At 41.4% G+C, this 15,228-nt stretch overlaps 1 protein-coding gene across 6 annotated transcripts in view; it reads left to right on the plus strand.

The window, feature by feature from the left end:
* Positions 1 to 15,228, plus strand: part of cobl (cordon-bleu WH2 repeat protein) — a 106,573-nt gene that overhangs the window by 19,830 nt on the left and 71,515 nt on the right. Inside the window, exon 1 of one of the 6 annotated variants that reach the window (XM_079626308.1) lies at positions 10,042 to 10,112. The exons of 4 other annotated variants lie outside the window; for them this stretch is intronic. The gene's annotated coding sequence lies outside the window, so the exon portion shown is untranslated. Of the gene's footprint in view, positions 1 to 10,041; positions 10,196 to 15,228 lie in introns of those variants that run through there. One more of the 6 variants, XM_079626307.1, reaches the window with a different exon arrangement.

Here is a 15,228-nt window from a genome sequence, read left to right on the forward strand (position 1 = left end):
CATTTATTGTGTCGAGCCGAGCCGGGTTCGGATACAATGTGCACTCGGGTATACGGTCGGTCTTGATTTTCTGGGCCCTATCTAAGCTCTAATGTGCGTCATCACTATGACACACCCCTTACGGCATTGGTCCTGACTTTAGTTCACACAGGGCTCGTTCCGGGACTGCTCCCAGCAATGTTACTAGGTCCCCAACCCGGGATCGATCCCGGCATCAATCCCGGGACGTGTTTGCGTTCACACAGAAGGCACTCTGGCAATTTTGCGGCAATTTCCAGGGATTAACACACTGTGTGAAAGGGGCTCTTGTGTGTGCAGTCCTGTGCCAGATCTTTGTCTAATGTTTTCCATCATATACGTCCAGTCCAGTCCTGTTTTCCTCATTGGGATAGTTTTTGTTTGTGTTTTGTTTTATTTTTATTAATAATAAAGAGCCCATTATCTGCACTACTGAGTTCTCCGAACCACCAAAAACACTAAATTACGACTACTCCGTCTCCTACTGAATACCAACCTGCCAAGGAAACTGTGACGTTCCCTTTCGAAAGCTACAATCGATGCTGCGCTGCTCAGCGCATTGGGAACATATTTTATCGTGACCAGCTGTGAATATTGTGTATAACACGTCAATGAAAATGACCCGGAGGTAATATAGCCTCGGTCGGTGACGTCATCGGCGCGCCCCCGCGACACGAGGCTATAAATAGATGAGCCGCAGGTGCACCGTCAGGTCTTTTGTCTTCAGACCATTCTGTGCATGTGTGCGTCTAGAAACCCTCTCTATCTTATCTGTTCTCAGATCTTTGTTAGGAGTTAGTTTTCATCAGGCAGTGTGCAGAAAATTCTCATTTCTCAAATCTTTTTCTCTCACGTTACAAACAGAGTTTAAAAAGTAAAAAAAAGAGGAGAAAATGAGCCAACAAATCAGTAAGCGTTGTGTTCCTCCATGCTCCCGTCCTATGTCTGAGCTGGACACACACGATTACTGTTTTGTTTGTTTGGGGGAAGAGCATGCGGCTCTGGCTTTAGAGAAGGGCGACTGCGAGCATTGTGAACTGTTCACTGTTAAGATGCTGCGCTCTCGTCTGAACTATTTCCAGACCGCACCCACATTGCCATCGTGGGGCTCTCGCATGGATCTGTGTGACGAGCAAGAGACGGGTCCGTCCCTTTCGCTTGCTGTGTCACCTGATCCACGCATCCCTTCTCGTGATCTCGAAGCGCGCTCCGGTGCTTCTTCGGTTCACGAGGGGGATGATATATCTCTTGGGTCTTCGGACCACGAGCCCGCCTCTGAGCATTCCTCTCGTGGGAAAAAATCGGTCGAGGAATTGCTCGAGGTGGTTACTCGCGCGGTGGCCAGGTTACAGCTTGACTGGCCACGCGAACAAGAGACCCCCAAACAAAGTAAGCTAGAGGATAGGTTTCTGTCCGGTGGCAGGGGGGAGAGACCTCAACATCAGTCTCTTCCCTTTTTCGAGGACCTCCATGATGAGCTGGCTAAATCATGGAGTAAACCATATACTTCTCGCGTCTTTGTGCCCTCGACGTCGACTTTTTCGACTATCGTGGGTGCGAAGTCGCGGGGGTATTCGGAGATGCCTCGGGTTGAAGAGACGCTCGCGAGCTATCTCTCGCCCGAATCAGCATCTTCGATAAAGAAACCTACCCTCCCCACTAAACCCTGTAGGATAACATCATCATTAGTGGGTAAAGCTTATCAAGCTGCAGGTCAGGCTGGTGCTGCGCTGCACACTATGGCAGTGTTACAGGCATACCAGGCTGATCTGTTGAAGGACTTGAGTGTGGGCGGTACCATCGATGAGGAAGCTTTCACTGAGCTTCGTAGAGCCACAGATTTGTCTCTCCGTGCGACCAAGCAAACGGCCCGTGCCATCGGCCGTTCAATGTCAGCTTTAGTCAGCACGGAGAGGCATCTGTGGCTTAATTTAACTGGTATCAAAGAGAAGGATCGTTTGTTTCTTTTGGATTCTCCTATCTCTCCATCTGGCCTGTTTGGTGACTCTGTGAATACGGTTGTCACCAGGTTTAAGGAGGTTAAAAAGCACGAAGAGGCATTCGTTCAATTCCTTCCTCGCCGCACTCAAGGGGAGGGGCCGTCGGCCACCCAGCCTCGCCCCGGTCCTTCAAAACCTAGGGAGATTAAAAAGCAGAGCGTGGCGGACCGTGCTCCCCCTCGCAGGGATTGGGGACAGGCTCGCCGCGCTCAGCAACCTCCCAAGCCAGACCTCAGGACTATCATTAATAAGAAGAGAAAGTCCTGATGGTCTTGCGCCCAATCTAGTGGGGGTAGTCCCCCGCGGGATGGGGCGCGTTCAAGATCTGTTCGTCCCTTCCCGCTACCCTCACAAAACCACTCCATCCCCGCCACCTCTCGTGCCTCGGGGGGCAGCGGTTTCCAGCGAAATGTTAGATGTTCCGTCGTTCCCGGCCGTCATTCCGGACACGGAACATCTAACAACCCCCCAAAAGGGAGTATTAAAATTAATACCACTCTCAGAAAGTCTGGCAGCGTGGAAACTTCTGCCAGGCGTTTCTGCGTGGGTATTAAGCACAGTACAGTTAGGATACAGAATCCAATTTATTCGTCGTCCTCCGCGTTTCAACGGCGTGATTGTCACTACCGTGAAACCAGAGCAGATGCATGTACTGTTGCAAGAGCTGCAAACTCTTCTGAGCAAAGAGGCCATAGAATGTGTTCCTCTTCCAGAGAGGGAGTCAGGTTATTACAGCAGATACTTCCTAGTACCCAAAAAGGACGGGGGGTTGCGTCCAATCTTAGATCTTCGAGGCTTAAACCGCACAGTCAAAGCACTCAAGTTCAAGATGTTAACCGTCAAGACGGTCGTGTCGCAAATACAACATCACGATTGGTTCGTCACGATCGATCTGAAGGACGCATATTTTCACATAGAAATATTGCCACAACACAGGAAATTCCTGAGGTTCGCTTTCGGGGGCGGAGCTTACCAATTTCGGGTTCTTCCATTCGGTCTAGCACTGTCACCTCGCACATACACAAAATGCATGGATGCAGCACTGGCTCCATTACGACTCCAGGGCATTCGCATTTTGAATTACATCGACGATTGGTTAATACTGGCAAAATCGCGAGAGATGGCGCTCCAACACAGAGACATCGTGTTAGCTCATCTAGTTTCTCTAGGGCTGAAACTCAACACCAAGAAAAGTGTTCTTTCACCTGCTCAGAGAACGAATTATCTCGGGATCGTTTGGGATTCGGTTACGATGCGGGCACAAATGTCTCCCGCTCGAATCGAGACCATTCGGCAGACCATGACCAACGTCAAGCTAGGCCAAGTTCGTACTGTTCGTCAGTATCAAAGAATGTTGGGTCTCATGGCGTCAGCCTCCACGGTGATTCCTCTGGGGCTGTTGCATATGAGACCGTTTCAGTTGTGGCTAAAAGCCAGAGGATTTCATCCAAGAGCCAATCCTCAAAGGCAAATAAAAGTGACGCGCCGCGGGCTTCGTACACTTTCTCTGTGGTTCAGACCCCGGTTCCTCGCCTTGGGTCCCACTTTAGGGGCGCCGGTTCGTCGCAAACTGCTAACGACGGACGCCTCCCTGACGGGCTGGGGAGCGGTCTTGGATGGCCGTCCAGCTCAAGGGGAATGGGAGGGTCATCAGCTCGATTGGCACATCAATTGCCTCGAGCTGATGGCCATATTTCTGGCTCTGAAATATTTTCTCCAGCAATTGAGGGGCTGTCATGTCCTAGTGCGGGTGGACAACACAGCAGCAGTCTCGTATGTAAATCACCAGGGGGGTCTGCGTTCACGCAGTTTGAACAGAATAGCGAGGCAGATTTTTCTCTGGGCCCAGGGCAAGTTCCTGTCACTCAGGGCAGTATACATCCCAGGGCATCTGAATGTGGGAGCAGATCTATTGTCCAGACAGACACTACCGACGGGGGAATGGAAACTCCACCCGGAGGTAGTGAAACAGATATGGACCAGATTTTACGAAGCGGAGGTGGACCTCTTCGCCTCCCAGCAGACAGCGCAATGTCCCCTCTACTTCTCTCTGAGTCACCCAGCTCCGTTGGGTCTGGATGCGATGGCGCACTCATGGCCCAAGATGCGCCTGTATGCGTTTCCTCCAGTTTCTCTGCTCCCGGGAGTTCTAGCCAGAGTTCGCCAACAAGGGTCTTGCCTCTTACTGATAGCGCCGCGTTGGCCGAACAGAGTATGGTTCTCGGAGATAATGTCTCTCCTCGACGGCTCGCCGTGGGCGATTCCGGAGAGGAGGGACCTTCTGTCTCAGGCGGAGGGCACGATATTCCATCCCAGGCCAGGCCTGTGGAATCTTCACGTTTGGCCCCTGATGGGAACCAATTAAGAGACATTAATGTTATTGAGACCATTCTGAGTGCTAGGGCTTCATCCACTAGGAGAAGTTATGCCATTAAGTGGGGTGTTTTTGAGAGGTGGTGCGTTGAACACAATGTAGATCCAGTTAACTGCCAGATTGCTTCAGTGCTGGATTTCATGCAAGAGAAATTATCAACGGGCATATGTCCTGCCACTCTTAAGGTTTATGTGGCCGCTCTTTCGGCTTGCCACGCCTTAGTTGACGGGGCGCCACTTGGGAGACACCCTCTGCTATCACGCTTCCTTCGGGGAGCCAGGCGACTGAGGCCTGCAGTAAGAACCAAGATCCCTTCTTGGGACTTAGCTATAGTTCTCGAGGGTCTGGTTGATACCCCCTTTGAACCATTAGAATCAGCGTCTGATAAACTTCTGACTCTAAAAATGGTTTTTCTGATGGCAATAACTTCCTTGAAGAGAATTGGGGATATGCAGGCTCTGTCTATCTCTCCATCCTGCTTAGACTTTGCCCCAGGTATGGTGAAAGTGATTTTGCATCCACATCCTGATTACCTGCCTAAGGTTCCATTTTCGGCTGTACATCCTGTCACTCTTGAGGCTTTCTGCTCCCCGCCGTTCTCAACGCCGGAGCAGGAGAGATCTCACAGGCTGTGTCCAGTCCGTGCTCTTCAGGCTTACGTCCACCGCACTAGCCAGTGGCGTAAGTCGGAGCAACTGTTCGTCTGTTATGGGGGCAGCAACAGAGGAGGAGCTGCTACCAAGCAGACTATGTCTCATTGGGTCAGGGATGCTATCGCTCTTGCTTATGAGGCGCGCGGCCAAGCTTCGCCTACAGGCCTTAGGGCTCACTCCACCAGGGGGGTCGCCTCTTCTAGTGCTTTGGCAAGGGGGGCCCCTTTACAACATGTTTGTGATGCGGCAGGTTGGTCCTCTCCGCACACATTCATAAGATTTTATAGTTTGGATGTTCATGCCACTCCGGGCTCTCATGTCCTTGAGTCGACATCGCAAGCTAATGTCTAGGCCTTCTTACGTTCTTGTGAAACACACCTGCACAACCGTGGGAGTCCAGACATCTTCAAGCACGGCGGCGTGGGTATTCTCGTTCCCAATGCGCTGAGCAGCGCAGCATCGATTGTAGCTTTCGAAAGGGAACTTCTCCGGTTACATGACTGTAACCTTGTTCCCTGAGAAAGCGGAACGAGATGCTGCGCTGCTTTGCCGTGCTGATGATGTCCCAGGACTGCTCTTCAGACAAAATATCCTGACGGTGCACCTGCGGCTCATCTATTTATAGCCTCGTGTCGCGGGGGCGCGCCGATGACGTCACCGACCGAGGCTATATTACCTCCGGGTCATTTTCATTGACGTGTTATACACAATATTCACAGCTGGTCACGATAAAATATGTTCCCAATGCGCTGAGCAGCGCAGCATCTCGTTCCGCTTTCTCAGGGAACAAGGTTACAGTCATGTAACCGGAGAAGTTTTCTACTAAATTGGTGCCCTTATGTCCTGCATTAACTTTTCATATGGTATTTTCATACAAGGTTATATTAGTTGAAAAAATACCTTGCAATATGCCTTTTAAACACAGTTTATGTCTTAAATGGACGTAGTTAGGAAATAGTTGAGAGAAAATGTGGTGCATCAGTAGCCTATTAGATCTGCACTCAGTCTTAAAGGGGCAGCAGTATAATAAACCTGCTGACGATTGCGCGATTACTGCAAATCAAACAACAAAAAGCAAAGAGAAAATCGCTCACAGCTCTTGAATGAATAACTTCAGCTTTAATAAGCATTAATCTATCTATGATAAACAATGCAGTGTTATTTTACATTTGATTACTTTATTAGATTTATTTTTAGTCCATACCTGGACAGTAATGTTAGTAGACCTTCCTGAAATTAAATCACTGTGTATTTAATGTGTTTATCTTTGTTTATTTGTAATTTGTATACTTTTTTTACCTTTGTGTGTGTGTACCTGTTTTTGCTTATTGTGCCCTATCTTATGTATAACACAAAAAAGCCTGCACACTGCTGCATAACAAATGTTTTATACATTTTTACGAGTTCACACTTAAATACAATTAGAGGGGGTAAGGTTTAATGCATATTTGGCGTGGTGTCTGGGGGGAGGGCTCCGAGCTCGGAGTTCGGAAAATTGCAAGTTCGGTAATTACTCGGAGTTCGGTAATTGCAAACGCCCCCCGGTTGCGGCCCCCATAGCAAATGAAGAGTTGCTCTGACTTAGGCCACTGGCTAGTGCGGTGGATGTAAGTCTGAAGAGCACGGTCTGGACACAGTCTGTGAAGTTTCTCCTGCTCCAGCGTAGTGAAAAGCAGAGGACAGAAGGCTTCAAGAAGGCTAATGTTAGTACTTCTCCCTTGGATCTGACTGATGCATACAATCGTCCTTTTCCAAGAAAGTTCCATCCATGTTATTCCTCTCTTGCTAATTGAAATATCATGCTTAATTCACTCTTTATTCCAGCTTCAAAAGTCCACTTGCTGTCACAGTGACAGAAGACAAATGCGACTGCAGTTTTGCATTTTTTTTTTATCTCGAGTCAACTCAAATAATAAGATAACTTTGACTGTTTGCCCTTTTGAACTATTAATTATGATAGCTCGTTCAGTGCCATGGCCGCTGACGTTAGCATTACTTATTTGTGCCGAGTTTGACCAAAAATGTTCGATATAACATATAACAAATGTTCGTCATAATATTATTATAAAAACGGGAGAAAGAAAGTGTGCGCACTAATGCAATTTGAGTGTCATAGAAAACAATGACAGAAGTGACAGTTCATCCCAGATTTTGTTGCTGATTTGAAAGATGTTATTTATCCCTCTCTGGGGTCTGATGGTTTTTTTGGGGCCTTGAGAAGTTTTGACATTTGTACCTTTTTTCAGTTCTTTCACCATAGTGCATTAAAAGAGCTCAAACAACTTGTAGGAGCAAGATAAAATGCTATGCTTGCCTCAGTAAATGCGTTATCTCACGTTTGCTTTTGTTAACACTGTTAGGTTTAAGTTAGAGTTTATGTGGTACTTCATTTTGAAACTTGATAGAGCATTAACCTTTTATCATTAACTCATTCACTGAACATTTATTTTTTGAATACTTACAACTAGGGATGGGGATTGATAAGATTTGATCAATATCAATAAAAAAATTCACTTTGGTGGCCGGTCTTTATACTATGGCTGGGACTCGGAGCAGGAGCATCGATAAGGGGACTCGTTAACGTCGAGGGCATGCAATATCGATGGTTCATAAAACTTAGAACCGGTTCTCAATTCCCATCCCAACTGATGTAATAAACTATTGCCAGAGTCACATTCACCTGTATCAGATTTTTTTTTGTTGTTGCAATGAGTCTGTGTTGCTTAAAAAATACCAATAATTGACTATGCATCTCTTTCATTGACAAACAACTAAAATAGCATTGATGTCAAAAGTCAGTGTCGGTCTAGTCCAGCCAGGGTTCCTCAAATCCGTCCCTGGAGGGCCACTGTCCTGCAGAGTTTCAACTCACCTATTTGCAATTTTCTAATTTTGAAGACCTTGATTAGCTTGTTCAGGTGTGTTTGATTAGAGTTGGAACTAAACTCTGCAGGGCAGTGGCCCTCTAGGATCAGATTTGAAGAATCCTCGTCTAATAAGTGTTCACAAGAGCTTTCATGTGTTTTCACACTTCTGTTCACTTCTGTTCATCAGAAATACTTTTACAGTTATGTTATATAGTATAATCACGGATCAACTACAATCTGTTTAACCCCTAGTGCCCACCAAAGTATTCTGAAATATCTGAAACTGTATTTAATTTTTACAATGAAGACTATCCAGTGTTGAATGTATAATTTCTGTAGTATTTCTTATCTGAAAAGGCTACTACTGTTAGACCCCCATGAACAACTTATCCATGTTTATTTAATTTGTTGGGGGGTAAATTTAGCCTCCCTGTGCAATTGCAACAAAATTACCAAAACATTATGAAAAAAATAATAATGAAAAAACATTATAGCAGTTTTCTCTGTGGTATTGAATATCGTTATTTTTCCAGGTATCATATCGAAGTTAAAAATTCCAGTATCGTGACAACACTATGCTATACTTTAAATTTGCACACTGTGCACACCATACTATATAATACGGCAGAAGTAGTTGAAGGAGCAAGTTATAGAGTGAAAATGTATCCGTCAATGCAGTGAAAGCTAATTCATCTCTAAAGGACAAAGTCAACCCATTAGTAACCCAGTCGCAGTGAAGGCTGTGTGTTTGGAGCTGCCAGCTGAGAAGCTGAGAGTTTCCTGCTCTCCCAGGGAAGCTGGCTCATGTCTAAAGGGCTCTTTGTTGGACAAGGTGTGCGATCTGAGCAGCGACTGAGCTCGTTACAAAACCACACTTTCAAAACCTCCTGTTCCTGTCAGCACCGGAGGTGTGTTCTTCCACACGTAGTACACACATCCTACATAACACATACGCACACAGGTGCCAAAGTTTTGCTACATGCCTTTCTTGAGCATAACTACTGAGCATGAATTATAATTTGAATAACTATTTATAACACTTTACCTTATTCCTTTATGTTGTGTTTTCATAAATAATTGTATTATAATATATTGTAATTTTGTAATAAATAGAACACACATATGGAATACAATTTCATTATAATGCCTTAAAAGGATAGTTCAGCCAACAATAAAAAATCTTTCATAATTTCCTCAAGAGCATCAAAGATGACCATTCACAGACATATTGAGCATTTTTAAGTGTATTCTCTTTGTTAGGATGTTGATAGTTCTGTTCAAGTGTCAAGCACGTTTCATTCGTAATGTTTTTCCTTTAATCCGATATAAAATTTCGGCAACACTTTAGGCTAGTGTCCTATTCTCACTTCGTTACCTAAATCAGTCAGGTTGTCTTCTTCTTTATATGCATTTAAGTCAGCACTAAAAACGCATCTTTTTTCTCAGGCCTATCCTTAACTGTGGATGTAGAATTTGTGAGCTAAATTTTTACTATGTAATTTGTATGATGTTTGTTTTTACTTTTTACTTTTACTTTGTTTATATTGTGTTTCTGTGAACCACCTTGGTCAGCAGAAATGCTGTTTTTAAGGTGCTATATAAATAAAAGTGACCTTGACCTTGATTAACTACTTGGTTATTATTAGCATGCATATTACTAGATATTGGCTTTATTAATACTTTAAAGCTCATATTAATGCCCTATTCTACATCCCTTAATCCTACCCACCCAATAACTAAACTTAACAACTACTTTAATAACTGGTAATAAGCAGTAATTAAGAGTTTATTGAGGCAAAAGTCGTAGTTAATAGTTAGTTAATAAGGATAATTGGACCCTAATCTAAAGTGTGACCAAAATGTATTGTTATAACCGGTAGTATAACAAGCTTAATTAAGCAAGCTTAATTACTCAAATTCAGACTTAATTATTCAGATACTTCCTGTGTTGTGTCTCATTGAAATCATTGTTTTAACATTTATTTGGTCTGTTTTGGAGTAGTTGGTCATTCCATTGACAGTTCCGGGGCAGAGGGCAGTGTTCGTTGCATAATCAGTGAATGACACAACAGCGTGTTGATATAGCAGGCATTTTGGCTTTATAAATCATTAACTTGGACGTGCTTGAGGAGTCGAGGTCCAAGCTTTTTGGCATTCTCACATGCTCTGCACCTCTCAGCTGGCCAGAAGTGTCTTCCAGGTTCGTAGACGCTGCATATTCCAGTAGCGAGTCTCCTGTGTGCTTCCTGGATTCGGACTACTCTCACGGCTGCTTTGACAGTAGTAGGATGGTTTTATCTACTGCTAATATTTGCACTGCGGAAAGAGAATTTGCTTGAACTGAAAAGAGCGCTTATCAGTTATCAGTATTAGTGTGTCGATGTGGCATTGAAAGTGAGAGAGGTTTTGTGGTATGATGTTTGGGGCCTATGAAGTATGCCTGAAGGATGAATTATTTTTTACTTCAAAGTGTGTTAATGGTTTACCATTTTCCCCCTTTAAGGTCATGACAGAAGACGAGACGTAGTCTATGCCTACCTTACGATTAATAAGAACTTCACAGGGAAAATCACAGTGAATTGTGTTGCTAGTTGCAGTGTTATAGAGCAAATAATTGTTGGTTAGTTCGCTTGAATACATTACATTATCATGTCAACTGGTTTTTACAGTACTGAAATAGTCTTTATTTAATCTTGACAAACTACTGTGTAAATCTTTAGATAGGTCAAAGTCTTATCTGACCTCAAATATCTTACTATGACAATAATAACCTCTGTAAACTTCTCATCAGAGCTCTTTACTAAACGACGCCCATCTGGGCTTTTAGACCAAAAGTGGGTAACACTTTACAATAAGGTTCATTAGTTAACATTAGTTAACTACATTAGTTAACGTTAACTAATAATGAACTGCACTTATACAGCATTTATTCATCTTTGTTAATGTTAATTTCGACATTTACTAATACTTTATTAAAATCTTGTTAACATGAGTTAATGCACTGTGAACTAACATGAACAAACAATGAACAGCTTTATTCATATTAACTAACATTAACAAAGATTCATAAATACTGTAACAAATGTATTGTTCATGTTAGTTAATACATTAAATAATGTTTAATAAATGAACCTTTTTGTAAAGTGTTACCCAAAAGTGTTGTCATTTGGAGAAAACCCTATGGATTCTCAGAGGTTTAATTCACATTTCTTTAGAGAGTAGTATTAGTCTGTGACTTAAAATATTTTCCATTCAGTTTATTATTATTCTTTTTTTCATCCCCAAATGTCATGTTTAATGACTTAATCATTACTGAGTAGTTTATGAGTGACTACGGAATTTATGTAGCAAATATTTATCTGTTATTGGATTACATAAAAATGTAAAATTTTGTTAAATCTGTGAATTGTTAGAACAACTAGTCTGTAAATTTATAGATTTCTGTGTACATGGTTGATGATTATTTGAAGGTATTCCCGGTGTTTCCTCTAGGATTTTTTCCAGCTGTGGTGGCAGGCCCATTTCCCCAGGGGGAGGGGGCGCCGCCCATGAGTGATATTTCCATGGGCCACGCCCCCTTGCCCCAGGTGTTTAAACCTCCCCTAAGTATTATAATTAGGGATGGGTATCGATTCAGATGTTCCGATTCGATTTCAATTCGCAAACTCTCAATTCGATTCAATTTCGATTCTCGATTCGACTCAATGAATAGAGATTTAACACAAATCCTATATTTATAAAAAAGAACAGTGAACATAAGTTTACGAGTGGTTAATTAATAAAAAGAAAGTAAGAGCCAGTATAGTAAACTCTCATTATTTTAGGTACACTTGGGTACATTAAAACAGAACCCAACCATATCAAATGCATGAATAGACAGGATTTTGATGCAAGATGAAAAATCGATTATTGAAAAAGTCAGAACAGTCTCATGCCTTGATCAAACAGGATCAGGTTATTTTATGTTAAGATAAAACAAACATAAAAACTCACAGCATTAGAGTAACATGGAGGCTGCAAGCCTATGAAGTGTAGGAAAACTAATACTGGCTTTTGGGTGATATATAAATAAATATGGGGAAAAAAAATCGATTCATAGCCTTTGAGAATCGATATTGAATTGACCACATTTTAACAAACGATTAATCGAAAAATAGTTTTTCTAGTTATAATATGAAAGGTTCCAATTTACAGCGGCAAAGCGATTATGCGTATCCCGTGCGCCGAATGATGCACTTGAAGCAACTCGAAGTCACAGCGTGCAGCGCGTCGCATTGAAAAGTTAAAGCAAAAAGCGAAGAGATATTTGATGCTTACTGTATTATATCTATGCAACAGTTTATTGAGCCTTTTCTTTTAACAGTTTTAAATTTCAGTTACATTGCGCATGAAGAACAATTCATAGTGCTCTCTACTCCAGTGCTGTAATCTAACAAAACTAACGCAATAAACTCCAGTAAGATAAAGTCATTTTATGCAAACCATAGACCTTTATCTACAAATAAAGTATAGCCTAATAATGTGAACATTGATCTTGGAGAGTGTCATCGTGTTACTCGTAACCGAACGCGACGCGCTGTTTGAATTGTGAATGGAGAATGACTGAGGAGAGATGAGTTTTCATTAACTTTAACTTAACGACTTCAATATTAATTTTTACCTCACATTATTCTATCGAATGACTTTAGAAGTCTTGGAATATAGTGCACGAAAACTTTATGGTGCTTTACAATGTTGTTTATGCCTTTAGTGGGGCTTAACAATAACACAATAGTATGCACAATATCGGAGCTCACTGAGAAGCTGCAGCTGTGGCGGGAGGATTTTTGGTGTGGCGGCCCACCACGGCAGAATGAATGTAGCGGAAACACTGGGTATTCCTCTTAGAGTTTTTTGCCTGTCTTGTCCTCTACTTCATTATGTAAAAGGAGTGACGATACCCTCATGTCACGATTCGATACACATGATACTGAACTTACGATACAATATTATTGCGATACTGCAAGACATATGGTAAAAGGTTAACAAAAAATGTACTCTTGATTAAAATGCTACATTTGGTTTTACATTGGGGGTGGAAGTAATAGGCTTAGACTTTTTGCTGATAACTCAATGCACAAGACAATGGTGACACCAAAATACTGAATTATTTTAGACAAACATGCTTGCACTCTGTCATTTAAAATGTTTAATGGTAACATAAGACATTTGGCATTATCAGGACACACAAATATCCCCCCATTGCATTATTATACATTATATTCAACATTATATATAGTACTGTATTTTAATGTAGTACTGACAGTAAAACTCCGTAAACTTGATTTTTTTTTTTTCTCACGCTGAAATTTTCATTTTGGGTGAATTATACACAATACATATTGTCACAATCCAGTATCCTCCACTATACATATTGATGCATTTTTGTATTGCGATATATTGTGACACGATATATTGTTGCACCCCTATTATGTAATGTCAGCAGATTGATTTTTTTATGTTGTTTTGATGGAAAGGAGGATTTCAGTCTCATCAGTCAAAGCTATCTTGAATCATGTTTGAAAAAGATAGGCCTAGTATGTTTTATTACTGTAATATGACATCACATAACATATTATCAAAATGACGACTTAACCGCTGTAAACATAATCAAAACACTGATTATATTTCCTTAAATGTACATTACCTTGTTTATTACATCAAGACAACAAGTACTTCATGATCTTACAGGTAATGTAGGCATGTTCTTGAGAAATAGTCTCTTTTTTTCTGCCAAACCATTTAAAACATTGATCCAGTGCTTATATGATCGAATGCTTAGAAATATATATATATTTCCAAACAGGTGGTCAACCATTATACTGTAGATTTGTATATGACATGATTTTTCATGATTCATTTAATTTTTCAAATGTCAACCACTGGAGAACAGACAGAGTGGCTGAAAATGTAAACAAAAATAGACAATATTCAGTGAAAATCCTAACCCTCATACAATTGAAACAGAAATAGTTTCTTATGCATTGGGAAAGTAACACATCTGTTAAATGTTCACATGGACACAGAGATCAAATGACAATGCTATATGAGATATATTAACTAATGTAAGATACATTAAAGGATTAAGATGCGTCCCAAATGACGCACTATACATTATGCACTTATACACTATACTTATGCGCTATGTACTCATCTGTGTAGTGTATTAACTTTATAAGGTTATTTTGTTGTTCAACAACCGACAACAGAGTGTGCTAGCCCCTCCCCCTGCATTACGTAATTAAAGCTGTGACAGTTGAGTGCATGAAGTGTCCAACGTTCCACACTTTTTCCCCCCGCTAATTTAGTGCATCAGCCGGGTATTTGAAGTTTTTGGGATTTTCAGTGTGAACATACTACTAGCACTATTTAGAAGTTTCATCGAATTGTGCTTAAGTACGCGAATTATGACGCACCTTTAGTTTAACCAAAGATGAAAAAAAAAATCATAAATTACTCACCCCATGTTGTTCCAAACCTGTAAGACTTTCGTTCACCTTCAAAACAAATAAAGATATTTGAAATGGAATCTGAGAGATTTCTGTTCCTCCATTGACAGTCAACGCAACTACCACTTTGTCATAGAGTTGGTGGAGTTGGTAAAACTAATTCATAGGAATTGAGCGTTTTAGTCTAAATTTTCTGAAGAGACTGAATCGTTTTGTATGATGAACAGATTGAATTTCAACTTTTATTCACATATAAACATTGATCAGCGAACATAAACTTAACCATACTTTGTTGAGAACAAACCTCAATCTGGTTCTTACAGAAGATCAAACATGCTGCTAACACACGATACTGGAAAACTGAGATACTCTCTTTATACACTTTTTTAAGGGTCAAAGTGGTACGTAGTTTCTTGGACTGTGAATAGAGGGACTCAGATTTCTTTAAAATATCTTCATTTTTCGAAGATGAACGAAAGTTTTACTGGTTTGGAATGACAATTTTTGGGTGAACTAACCCTTTAACTATATATTAACTAATATATTATTGGGCATAATTATAAATATTATACTTTTATTATAATATTATACGGTACATGCATTTGTAATGCTTTCTCTTTCAAGTAAAGAGTTAGGCTATAGATTTTTCTGTTGATTTATTGACTTATAAGTTCATAGTACCACTTACCACTTGTTCAATCTGCCTTAGCAAAGGTACAGTATGTGATTTTTCTAAATCGTAGTTGAATATTGTTGATATTTGAAATCAACCCAAATAAACACAGCCCTTCATTCATTGCTCCGCCCCCAAAATGCACAAACATGCAA

Source organism: Phoxinus phoxinus, assembly GCF_949152265.1.
Source record: "Phoxinus phoxinus genome assembly, chromosome: 10".
Classification (NCBI taxonomy): domain Eukaryota; kingdom Metazoa; phylum Chordata; class Actinopteri; order Cypriniformes; family Leuciscidae; genus Phoxinus; species Phoxinus phoxinus.